Source organism: Canis lupus, chromosome 14 (genome assembly GCF_011100685.1).
Source record: "Canis lupus familiaris isolate Mischka breed German Shepherd chromosome 14, alternate assembly UU_Cfam_GSD_1.0, whole genome shotgun sequence".
NCBI lineage: Eukaryota > Metazoa > Chordata > Mammalia > Carnivora > Canidae > Canis > Canis lupus.
In genome coordinates this window covers 18,557,645-18,571,667 of record NC_049235.1, presented here as the reverse complement: position 1 = coordinate 18,571,667, position 14,023 = coordinate 18,557,645, and the positions used below count along the sequence as shown (strand labels likewise).

At 35.2% G+C, this 14,023-nt stretch overlaps 1 pseudogene; it reads left to right on the top strand.

The window, feature by feature from the left end:
- Positions 1 to 863: 863 nt before the first annotated feature.
- Positions 864 to 6,922, top strand: LOC119876986 (annotated as a pseudogene).
- The last annotated feature ends 7,101 nt before the right edge of the window (positions 6,923 to 14,023 follow it).

Here is a 14,023-nt window from a genome sequence, read left to right as displayed (position 1 = left end):
GAGGTCTGTCCAAAGCGGTTCCAGATAGAAGACACACTGAGTCAATGCATACATTTGCTTTAACCAGAGGGACGCAGAGAGGCACATATGCCTGAACACAGATATGACTCCTCGTAGCCTGACAAGCTACTGTGGATCTTGTTTATGTTCCTTGAGCAGAAAATGCAAGGGATCAGAATGGGTGTCGCCAATAGGTGATCCAATTAAGACCTTAAAAATACCAAATGCTTCAAGTGTATCTTATGAATATTTGATATCTTTTTAGCCCTTCCATCCCTTCCTAACTATGTTTAACACTCATATGCTCTATTTCTTTATATACATCTATCATAACATAATTCACAAACTACTTGCTTCTATACTTAGTTTCTATGTCCTCCTTACTTCATACAACTTTCTCTATTCAGTTACATATATCCTCCTTTGTTTCTCTTATTTTCTATAGCTGAGTTGAGTATTTTTAAACAATATAGCTAACACACATTATAGCAAACAACCATTAATGAGGATGAAACATCTCTATTTACATATTGACTGGAAGTATCCCCAAGATATAGTTAGTGAATAAAACAAGTAAAGGGAATCGTGTATAGTATATTGCCCTTTGTGTGAAAAAAAGTGCTTATGTACTTGTTTGGAAGTATTTTTCTGATAGGATACGGAAGAAACTGGTAATGGTAATTTCCTCTCAGGAAGATAATTAGATGGCATATATATCTTTTTAAACATTCTGAATTTTGTAAGAAATTTTTATAGTTATACATATATTTTTATATATAACCTATTAAAAATTAGTTAATTATTTGAAATTTTACTTATAAAAATACTAAATCATATTTCCTTTTCTATAGACAGCTATCAGAATGACAGCACCACTGAACCTGCCAAAAATTACAAATGACTGGGCAAAAGAAGATGTAAATAGATGGTTGGAAAGTCATAGAATTGATCAAAAATATAGGAAAACCTTGCCTGCAAAAGATGCACATGGAGCAATCTTGAAGTGGTAAAAATCACCTTGTTGATTTGGGCATATCACATGGACATTCAACCTATTCAAGATTTACAGAAAACATCTTCTGAAGATCCTATTCAGACATGTAAGATGAAAAAGGTAGTAAAAATGTTCCTAAAATACAACCTTTTATGCAAGAGGAAAATGGAGAAATTTCAAAGCAAAAACAAAATGATAAAGAGAAATCAGCTATAGCTAATGCCTCTACAATGAGTACAGTTACTAAAGGTTCTCAGCCACTAAAAACTAAGTTCATGGAAGATGAAATAGCTGACACAAAGGAAAATCAGCCATCCAGAGAATTAACATGTGTATCATACTTTTTGATGAATTCGTGACTCATATCACTACAAATTGAGTTTTAGTCTGCATCCTGAAACAGGACCACCACTCAACTTCATTGATCCAATACATGAATTCAAAGCCTTCACAAATAGCCACAGAAAAAATGTTAAGGTGAAATTCAGCAACAAATTTTTCAATTTGCTTCAGCTTGTATGAAATTCACCTACTAATGGCACCATTCATTTTGGAGTCAAAGGCAAACCCCATGGAAAAACTGTTGACATGAAAGTCACCAATTGCACCAAGAAAGCCCTTACTGACCGATTCAAACTGATGATCCACTAGTATTTTGAAGACCATCAGGTCCAAAAAGCAAAGAAGTACAATTGAGAGCCAAGGTTTGTAGACATTTTACTGCCGAATAGTAAAATCTGTCTGACAGATTTGTTATTGAAGTGAATGTCATTCCAAAGTACTCTGAATGTGAACATGACTATTTCTAGACTAAGATACAAAATCACAACAACAGAACAGGGAAACAAAATCCAAAACATTTAGTCTTCATGCAAGATGGGGCCAACTCTAAGGACATGATGAAAAATAATGAAGATTTCAGAGCATTTAAATTAGATTTAAAAGCACTAGCAGGTGTAGAAAAGAGGCAGAAGAAAAAGCAAAGTGAAAAAAATAAAAAGGAGAGTAAGGGATGAACACTTGTTAAATTGTTGACAGAAAATCAGGATTTGTTTGATAATATATACCACAACTGGTACACATTCTTGTAACAAATAATTCCATCCAAATGAAACACCTAGATTTCCTAAAGGAAATTAAAATGTTTGCTCTATTGGAGTTTAATCCCAAATCTGTAAGCAAAGGGGCAAAGCTTGCAAAGAAAGCCAAGTAGCAAACCTTCACTTTCCAAGTCTATCTGTGGAGGGGAAAACTACATAAAATGCACAGATTTCTAGTCTGAACCTTTATCAGTAATGCAGCTGGATTTTCAGCAATGGCAGGAGGTTATACCATAACAGTGAAAAATATAAACCCTTAGATCCAAGTCCCTGACAAAGAGAAAGACTATTACTCTCTATGACTCTATTAATCTCTTCCATTGATAGCCCACGAGACTGCCTCCTTGAGACTTCTGTGCTTTCTATCGAGATCCCAAAAGAATGAAAAATATGTTGTGTATTTGTGTACATTCACACATATGTCAGGGATGGAAAGATCTACTTGAAGCAGAATTAACAAAACAGCAAAGTGGTTTGTCAAGCTAATGTATTTCTGACTTAAATCTTGAAGAAATAAATGGCACTATTCTTGAACTAAAATCTGTCACTCAATCCTGAAAGAGATTTTTGCCATCTATTGGTTCATTTAACCGTCCTTCTGAAAAGGGAAGAAGTTGTCATAATTACCACTCTGGAATTTCTCTGTAAAAATGAATATGAAATTCTGAGAGAGGAACAAAAATAAAGTATTTGAATTCTAGGCATCAAAAGAGGAAGACTTCTATTAAGGTGGTAAAGTATCATGGTGGAATTTCAACTTTCCTTCTGTCAAAAAGGATAAATACAAAAAATTTGAAACAATGATTCAAAACTGGGCAAATTCTTCTAAACCGACATCTGCCAAAATTATTCATCCATATCATCATCCAGGCTATTGGGGGACTATCTTGGCTGTGCATATTCTTTGGGAACTAAGGAAGAAATTCAGAGGTACTATGTTGAAAAACGAGACAGGATTTTTCTGAAATTGGAGAACAAGTGACTAATTTAGTCACCTTAGGGGCAATCAACCATCAGGAAAACTTAGTTGGATTGCTTCTTGGTGATGATTTAAAGAACAAAACAGGGGATCCCTGGGTGACTCAGTGGTTTAGCACCTGCTTTCAGCCCAGGCCGTGGTCCTGGAGTCCCCGGATCGAGTCCTGCATCGGGCTCCCTGCGTGGAGCCCGCTTCTCCCTCTGCCTATGTCTCTGCCTCTCTCTCTACCTCATGAATAAATAAATAAAATCTTTTTTAAAAATAAAAATAAAAAACAAAACAGTATCTATCTTCTCTAAGCCTCTATTAGCAGTAGCTAATAACTACATTGGATATGAGAAACTTCCAGTGATCCTCTTAACTTGCATGAGATCAAAGAATCCTGAAAAAAAGCACTAAGATCTCACTAATACAACAACCATCTCCCAAAGAATAGAGTTTAAATAGAAAAAAATTGAAGTGCAACATAAAAACTTTAAAGATTTATATTTCTTCATCATCATGAAAAATAACTTTTAGTTAAAAAATACATAGAAAATGTGCCCAGAAAGAAAAATAAAAAAGGAATTTAAAGAAAGAAAATAGAGATGTCTGGATGGTTCAGCAGTTGAGTGGCTGCCTTCAGCTCAGGGCTTGATTTTGGGGTCCTCGGATCAAGTCCCACATCAGGCTCCCTGTGAGGAGCCTGTTTCTCCCTCTGCCTAGGTCTCTGCCTCTCTGTGTCTCTCATGAATAAATAAATAAAATTCAAAAAAAGAAAAAAGAAAGAAAGAAAATGTAGCCAGGCACATCCTGAAAAGACAAGATACTTCTTCTTTTTTTTTTCAAGGAGCTTTATTGGGTCCATAAAGTCAATGTTAGTTCCTTAAAGCTTTCTGGTCATGTCTGAGTTCATGCATATCTCTCTTATACATGACATTCCAGGCAAAGCCTTGGTAATAGAACAAATGTTTCTTTTTTTATATAATAAATTTATTTTTTATTGGTGTTCAATTTGCCAACATACAGAATAACACGCAGTGCTCATCCTGTCAAGTGCCCCCCTCAGTGCCCATCACCCATTCACCCCCACCCCCCGCCCTCCTCCCCTTCCACCACCCCTAGTTCGTTTCCCAGAGTTAGGAGTCTTTATGTTCTGTCTCCCTTTCTGATATTTCCCACACATTTATTCTCCCTTCCCTTATATTCCCTTTCACTATTATTTATATTCCCCAAGTGAATGAGAACATACAATGTTTGTCCTTCTCCAATTGACTTACTTCACTCAGCATAATACCTTCCAGTTCCATCCACATTGAAGCAAATGGTGGGTATTAAGACAAAATACTTCTACCAAGAAACAAACCTCTTCTTTTCTGGTTCTTCTTAATTCATATATGCCTGATAGCACCATTTCACTATGATAGTGTGAAAAATTCTTAGGAATCACAAAAAGAAGGCTTTCTGGCAAACAGAAAAACTTGAAGACAAGGTAGGCACTAACTACCTGTTTGGATAAAAACAGAGGTGGAATGTGGGAAGTACTATGTATTACATATTATTCAACCTTTGAATGTGATTTCCTCACTGGAGGAACAGAAGATAAGCTATCACTTGGATAAAAGCCAAATTATTCTAGATATGTTAACAGAAAACGTATTCTATGATACTGGTTTAAGAAAAAACAATCCAATCATGAAATGGGCCATGAACAGAAATCTCACAGAGGAAGACATAGACATGGCCAACAAGCACATGAGGAAATGCTCCGCATCACTTGCCATCAGGGAAATACAAATCAAAACCACAATGAGATACCACCTCACACCAGTGAGAATGGGGAAAATTAACAAGGTAGGAAACCACAAATGTTGGAGAGGATGTGGAGAAAGGGGAACCCTCCTGCACTGTTGGTGGGAATGTGAACTGGTGCAGCCACTTTGGAAAACTGTGTGGAGGTTCCTCAAAGAGTTAAAAATAGACCTGCCCTACGACCCAGCAATTGCACTGCTGGGGATTTACCCCAAAGATACAGATGCAATGAAACGCTGGGACACCTGCACCCCGATGTTTCTAGCAGCAATGTCCACAATAGCCAAACTGTGGAAGGAGCCTCGGTGTCCATCGAAAGATGAATGGATAAAGAAGATGTGGTCTATGTATACAATGGAATATTACTCAGCCATTAGAAACGACAAATACCCACCATTTGCTTCGACGTGGATGGAACTGGAGGGGATTATGCTGAGTGAAGTAAGTCAATCGGAGAAGGACAAACATTATATGTTCTCATTCGTTTGGGGAATATAAAAAATAGTGAAAGGGAATAAAGGGGAAAGGAGAAAAAATGAGTGGGAAATATCAGAAAGGGAGACAGAACATGAAAGACTCCTAACTCTGGGAAATGAACTAGGGGTGGTGGAAGGGGAAGTGGGCAGGGGGTGGGGGTGACTGGGTGACGGGCAATGAGGTGGACACTTGACGGGATGAGCACTGGGTATTATTCTATATGTTGGCAAATTGAACACCAATAAAAAAATTAAATAAAAAAAAAAAGAAAAAGCAAATTTTTCCAAGATCTGCAAGCCTTGCTGCTCCCTAGACACCACAACGAACATGAAGATGAAACTGGAACTTGGTTTTCCCCATTTATTAAAGCATTATATAAAAATGAAGGAAATATGGCAATTAAAGAAGTATTGCTTGAAGGTGTTCATCAGTTCAGTCAAAATACCTTCTTTGCCAAGCCTTTGCAAGACACTTCCACATTAAAGAGAAGGACTTTGCAATGCTCAAAATTGGGCAAATCAAGCAAAAATAAATAAATAAAAGATAGGGCCTGAGACTTCTTATCTCTCAGATACACTGGGTCAAGTCTACAAAAGTAAAATAAGTTGGGGAATAGAAGATAATGGAAGAAACAGGAATATTTTACTTGCTGATTTAGCTGATATTCTGGATTAGCAGTATATGCCTCAAGTGCATTCAAAGAATTTCAACAACAAAGTGAAAATACAGAGTATAAAGTGACGGAAAAGCTTTACCAGAAGTCAAAAATATGATATCAAACTACAAGATAGCTGGATATCAAGGGGAGATAGAAGTTGGGCTCTACACAATCCAGATTCTCCAGCTCATCCCCTCGGTTTTTGACAATAAAAATGAACTTTCTAAAAGAAATATGATCAACTTTATATCAATAATGATATTCCTGGAGATCCAAATAATGAATTTAAATTAACACCTAAGGGGATCCCTGGGTGGCTCAGCAGTTTAGCGCCTGCCTTCAGCCCAGGGCGTGATCCGGGAGTCCCAGGATGGAGTCCCTCATCGGGCTCCCTACATGGAGCCTGCTTCTCCCTCTCCCTGTCTCTCTCTCTCTCTGTCTCTCATGAATAAATAAATAAAATCTTTTTAAAAATAACATAAATAAATTAACACTTAAGAACTTTATTCCTTATCTAAATAACTTGCAGTTTTCTTTGAAAAAAATCCTTTGAACTTTTTGATGATTATTTTGTCCTTCTAAAATTCATGAACAACATTAAGCAAAATGAACAGACCAAAACCTGAGGAAAGATGGCTATATATTTTAAGAAATTTGCAGATATAGTTGGTCTCTTAGGGAAGTCAAAAAACCTCAAATCAAGGCTAAGTTTGCCACTTCAAATAGATGTGTTTCGAAGAAGCCTAGAAATCTTAAAAGCAGACAGGTTTTCTGGGCTAGTGGGATATCTTATCAAAAATCAAGAAGATGCTATAATCACCATGGAAGATATAGTAGGCAAATATACTTTTCTCTTTGAACAATCCTGCAATAAAACTATGAATGTATACTCTTTTCCATTTCTGATCCTTTTTTTCTGCTAGGGTTAGAAAATAGGCAATGGCTAAAATACCTGAGATCATTTTAATCTTCTCTAGCAAAGATGCCCAACTGTCAAGGAGGCTGCAATTAGGGCTAGTATTTTATTGAGTGTGTGGTAATTTATTGTCTAAAGATGAGGCCTTAATAACTTCAACTAGTAAGGTTAATAGAGACTCATATTCTCTGTAATGCAAGAAAGTTTGAAGTGGATAATAAAAATAACTACATAGAACCACTGCTATACATTTGGAAGTTAAAAAAAGTTCATGAGGTAAAGAGAAAAATCAAAACTGAAATTTTAAAGTGCTTATAGCTGAATAAAAATTTAGACATTACATTTCAAAACTTGCAAAATGCAGCAAAAGTATTGCATGGTAAGAAATGTATAGCCTTAATTGCTTATTCTAAATAATATAAAAAGAATGAAAAATAATCAGGTAGGTATAAATTAGAAAATATAGAATAAACTCAAAGAAATAAAAGAGATTATAATGAAGATAAAGGCAGAAATTGATGTTTTAGAAAAGAAGAAAACAGAAGATCAATAAAGCAAAAACTGGTTATTCGTAAAAACCAATAACATAGGACAAGTTCTGATGTAATTGATCAAAGATTATTAAATATACAATGAATGAAAAAGAAACATAATTATAAAGTAAAAAAGATTAATTTCATCTTCTAGGAAGATGGAATAAACATACTTTTTCTTATTCCTTCCACTGAATATAAAAGGTGGCTCTGAAAGGTGGAGAAAAAAAGGTAAACTAGAGACCTAGAGATCAAAGAAATAATATAATGCCAGGGTGTTATCAGCACCTACTGGGAAACCTGAAACTTCCACTCTTACTCAGTAGTAATGCCCCCACTTGAATGTCAATGGAAGCCAAGGGAGGAAGGTGGATCACCATCCCTACTTGGGAGTAATGAGGCAAGGGGCACTCCCTCTTTCTCTGACAGAGTAGTATCACAAAAAGCCAAGTAAGACAGGTTTAAATAAGATTTAAAGCCTCAGAACATAATACCCAAGTACCAGGTTTTAATATAAAAATTATCATACCAATTACCAGGAAAACCTCAACATGAATGATAAACTACAATTGATTGATGTTAATACCAAGATAGCAAAAAAATAAGATTTTTCTTTCTTTCTTTCTTTTTTAAGTAGGCTCTGCATCCAATGTGGGGCTTGAATTTACAACCCCAAGATCGAGAACCACATGCTTTATCAATAGAGCCACCCAGGTCCCCAAAGATTAGAATTTTCTAAGAAAGATTTTAAATCAGCTATCATAAAAATGCTTTAATTAGGAATTATGAAGATTCTTAAAACAAATAAAAAAGTAGAAAGTTTCAGCAAAGAAATAGATTCAGCAAGGAAATGGAAGATATAAAAAAGAGCCAGATGGAAATTTTAGAGCTAAAAACACAATAATGAAAATAGAAAACTCAATGGATGGACCCAGCAGTAGAGTTCAGGGGACAAGAGAAAGAATTAATGAACTTATAGATAGAGCAATAGAAATCACCCCCTCTGAGTAAGAAAAAGAAAATAGACTGGGGGCAAGGTGGGTGGGTGGGATTCAGAGAGACTCAGGACCTGTGAGATCATAACAAAAATATCAAATATTCATTTCATGGGAATCCTAGAAGGAATAGAGAAAGAGTGAGACTGAGAAAGTACTGGAGAAAATAATGGCTGAAAACTTCCCAAATTTGGCAAAAGGCAGAAATCTACAGATTCAAAACACTGAGCAAACTTCAACTGAATAAACACAAAGACAACCACACCAAGACATAGATACAATGGTCAAAGGTAAGAGCAGAATTCAGTGAAATTCAATTCAGAATAAAAATAGAGAAAATCAACTTTTTAAAAAGCTGGTAATTAGAAAATATCCATTAAATGGACATTAGACCCTGCCTTTAGCAAGACTGACAAAGGGGTAGGGAGAGAGAAAAGAAATAAATCACCTTTATCAGGAATGAAAGAGGGATATCACTACACATTATGATGACATCAAAAGAATAATAAGGGAATACTACGTATATGTAACATAAGGGAACAACTCTACACACATGAATATGACAACTTAGATGAAGCTGACCGATTCTCAGAAAAGCGCAAACTGCTATATCTCACTCGATGTGAAATAGATCGTTTGAATAACGCTGTAACTCCTAAGGAAATTGAATGTATAATTTTAAAACTCCCAAAATGAAGTTTCACTGGAGAATTCTACGAAGAAATTAAAGAAGAATTAACACCAATTCTAAACAATCTCTTCTAGAAAATAAAAGAAAAACTCCCAATTTATTTTATGGACTTGAAATTACTCTGATGCCAAAACCAGAGACAGCCTACCTCCAAAAAAGTAGAGATCAATATTCCTCATAAACATAAACACAAAGACTTTTAGCAAAATATAAGCAAATATAACTCAGCAACGTATGAAAGAATCATATACCATGGCAAATGGGGCTTTTAGCAGGGATGTAAGACTGATTAAATACTGAAATATTAATCAACTATAAAAAAATAGTCAATTGTCATTATTAGCAAGCTATAGTAGAAAATCACATGATCATATGAACTGACAAAGAAAAAGCATGTGATACTAGTCAACATTCATTTGTGATAAATCTCACAGAAAACTAGGAATAGAGGGGCACTTCTTCAACTTAATAAAAAGCATCTACAAAAACATATATATGTATATATACCGCTAACATCATACTTAACTGAAAAGACTGAATGAATCCTTTTCCACTAAAATTGATAATAAAGCAAAGATAGCTCTTCTTACAACTCTCATGCAGCATTAAACTAGAAGTCTGAGCTAATTCAATAAGGCAAATAAAAACATATCAGATCAGAAAGGAAGACATAATTTGTGACATGATTTTCTACATACAAAATCCAAAGGAACCTATAAAAAAAATCATTTTGAACTAATAAGTGAGTTCAGCGAGACAAGGTCACCAGATACAAAATAAACATACAAAATCAGTATCACTAATAATCAAAGAAATGCATATTAAAACCACAATGAGACCTTATATTTGTCAGAATGTCTAAAGTCAAAAAGATAAGAAGCAAGTATTGACAAGGATGTGAAGAAAAAGAGCCCCTCATGCATTGTTGGTGAGAATGTTAATTGGTAGAACTGTTATGGAAAACAGTATGAAAGTTCCTCAAAACATTAAAAATAGAAATACCATATGATCCAATAATTCTACTACTGAGTATTTGCCCCCAAAACCATAGAAATTTATTTTAAAAATATATGCATCCCTATGGCAAGATATGGAAGCAACCTAAGTGTCCACTGATAGATTAATGGTTAAAGAAGATGTGTATGTGGGTAGGGAGTGGGGGGTGTGCAAATACGTGTGATGGAATACTACACAGCCATAAAAAGGATGAGATCTTGTCATTTGTGACAACATGGATAGACCTAGAGCATATTATGCTAGGCAAAATATGTCACACTGAGAAAGTCAAACACCAAATGCTTTCATTTACATGTGAAGTCTAAAAGCCAAAAAACAAGAATAAACAAAGAACAGAATCAGACCTATAACTACAGTGAACAAACTGATGGTTGCCAGATAAAAGGGAGATGAAGGAATGGGCAAAATGGATGAAGAGGAGTGGGAGATACAGTCTTCCAATTGTGGAATGGATATATCACAGGAATAAAAGGCACAGCATAGGGAGTAAGTGAATGGTATTGTAATAGCATTGCATCGTGACAGTTGGTAGCTATACCTTCAGTAAGCATAGCATAACATATAGAGATGTTGAATGACTATGTTGTAACTGGAAATAATGTAACCCTGGTCAACTATACTCAAAAAATTATTATTAAAAAATTGTCTTTCTATATATGAGCAATGGACACTAAAATGAAACATCAATACTTTTAGTAATCATCAAAAAAACTGAAATACTTAAATGTAAGTTTAACAAAACGTGTATAACTCCTAGGCCAAAAATTACAAAATGCTAATGAAAGAAATAAGAGTTCTAAATAAATGGAAAGACACATTATGTTCATGAACTAGAAGACTGAACATAGTATAGGTATGTATCTATTCCTCCCAAATTGATTTATAGTTTTATTTTTATTTTTTTAAAAAAGATTTTATTTATATATTCATGACAGACACACAGAGAGAGGCAGAGACACAGCAGAGGGAGAAGCACGGTTACATGCAGGGAGCCTGATGTGGGACTCAATCCGGGATATCCAGGATCACACCCCAGGCTGAGGGCAGCACTAAACCGCTGGGCCACTGGGGCTGCCCTGATTTATAGTTTCGATGCAACTTCTATCAAAATCTTAGCAAGATTCTCTGTAGATATAGATAAGATTGTTGTAAAACTTATATGGAAAGGCAAAGGAAGTAGAATAGCTAAAACGGGCACCTGGGTGGCTCAGTGATTGAGCATCTGCCTTCAGCTCAGGTCATGATCAGGTCCTGGGATCCTGCCTCTCCCTCTGCGTATGTCTCTCTCTGTATCTCTCATGAATAAGTAAATTAAAATCTTTTTTTTTTTTTAAAAAGAAGAGCTAAAACAATTTTTAAAAAGAATAAAGTGGGAGGAATCAATATATCTGACTTCAAGACTTATATAGTGATCAAAGCTGTGCAGTGTTGGCAGAGAGATAGATACATAGATCAATGGGACAGAATAGAGAACTTATACATAGACCCACATGAATCTTTGACAAGGTTGTAAGAGTAATTCAACGGATGAAAGATAGCCTTTTCAACAAATGGTGCTAGAGTGATTAGACATCCATAGGCTAAGAAAATGAGCCTCAGCCTAAACCTCATACCTTATGCAAAAATTAACCCAAAATGAGTCAAAAGTTTAGGTTTAATATTTTAACTTTATAAAATTATAAACTTTCAGGAAAAAAAAATAAGAGAAAATCTTTAGTATCTAGGGCCAGACAGCGTTCTTAGACGATATCAAAAGCACCATCGGGGGATCCCTGGGTGGCTCAGTGGTTGAGCACCTGCCTTCGGCCCAGGGCGTGATTCTAGGGTCCCGGGATCTAGTCCTGAGTCACGCTCCCTGCATGGGGCCTGCTTCTCTCTGCCTGTGTCTCTGCCTCTCTCTTTCTCTCTCTCTCTCTCTCTCTCTCTCTCTCTCTCTCTGTGTCTCATGAATAAATAAAATCTTAAAAAAAAAAACCACCATCCATGGAAAGAAAAAGTGATAAATTGGACTTAAAAATTTTTGACTGTATGAAAGGTCCTCTGTGAAAGTGAAAAGACAGGATACAAAATGGAAGAAAATATTTGCAAACCACATAACTAACAAAGGACTATTATCCAGAATATATAAAGAAACCTCAAATCTCAATTGTTAAAAAACAAAACAAAATACCCATTCCAATTAGAAATGGCAGGGACATAAAAAGACAATGAGATACTTCATTCAAAGAGGACATACAAATAAGCACATGAAGTGATGTTCAACATCATTAGCCATTAGGGAAATGCAGACCAAAACTACAATGCAATATCACTACATACTTATCAGAATATCTAACATAAAAAAAAAATAGTGCCAACACCAAATACTAGCAGAATGCAGAAAAACTCATGCATCATAGATGGGATATAAAATGATACAGCCACTCTGGAAGACTGTTGGCCATTTCCTTAAAAACCTAACTATGCAACTATTATGCAATCCAACAATTGCACTCCTGGGAATTTATCCCAGAGAAACAAAAATTTATGTTCATCCCAAAACCAGTACGTAAATGTTTAAAACAGCTTTATTTATGATATTTCCAAACTGGAAATAACCCAAATGTTTTCCAAAATAAATAGCTAAACTATAGACATTTCATACTATGAAATGTCACTCAGCAATAAAATGAAACAAACTATTTATACACTCAACAACTTGAGAATTGGTAGAGTATTTTTTTTTAAAAAAACTAGTCCCAAAAGCTTATATACTGAATGATTCAATTCATACAACATTCTTGAAATAACAAAATTATAGAATTGGAGAACAGGCTATTGGTTGCCAGGTGTTAACTTCCAGTCTGGGCAAGTAGTAAGAAAAATGGATTATAAAAAGGCAATAGAAGTGATCCTTACAGGAATAAAATTGTCTGTATCTTAACTATATCATTGGATCTTTATTATTTAACAATTGCATGTGAGTCTATAACCTTTCCCGCCAGAGTTTTTAAATTAAAAAAGTTAGGAGAATATAGCAATAATTTATACCAACTTAATTAATTAATTAATTTGTATATATAAATTTACAATTACAAATTTATTCCATATACATCATTTATAGACATATGTGTATAATTTATAGTTTCCTGAAATTATATGTAAGCCTGTTTGGCTTATCAGTTGTCTTAGTAGGAAGGCTTAAAACCATGATTTCAGTTTCCTGAAACTTACTTTTTTTAGTCAATTTTGTAAGTTTTCTATAACTTAGGAAACCTCAAGTAAATGAATAAATGTGTATATAATTGCACATATATGTGTGTGATGCATGTATAATATATATGCATAAATAATACATATGACTTAAAATAGATGTTAATAGCCCCTGGAATGTTATAGCACTGTAGTTACTTTCATCTGTGGTAAATTTGGATGGGATATGGTAGAAGGAGATGCACTCCCCTGTGTCATACTTCTGGCTCTTGAGATTTAGAGGGAAAACAGTAACGATGAAGCTTGTGGGATTAGTTGGTGATCCAGGCTCTAATGACACCATGAGGAGAAAGCCGTGCTCTAGTCACTGCAGGGTCCTAGAAGATAGAGTTCACCAGCCAATACCCCAAAGCCCCAGCAGTCTTCTAATCTGAATCATTGCTGAAGGTTTTAGAAAGTTGAAGAATAATTTCCTCCTTTACATTTAGTGCATTCTTTTGCACTAGCCAGCATTCAAAACAGGTTTATTCGTCGGTAGATTTTCTTTTCCAAAAGTTTTTATTGTTCTGATAAGTTCCATTTGCCCCATGGGTCTGCTCGTCACCTTCTTCTCCTCCTTTCTGCCCAAGATGCTCTATCTGTGATGCTCACATTGACAGGCATACTCTCACCCTCTGACC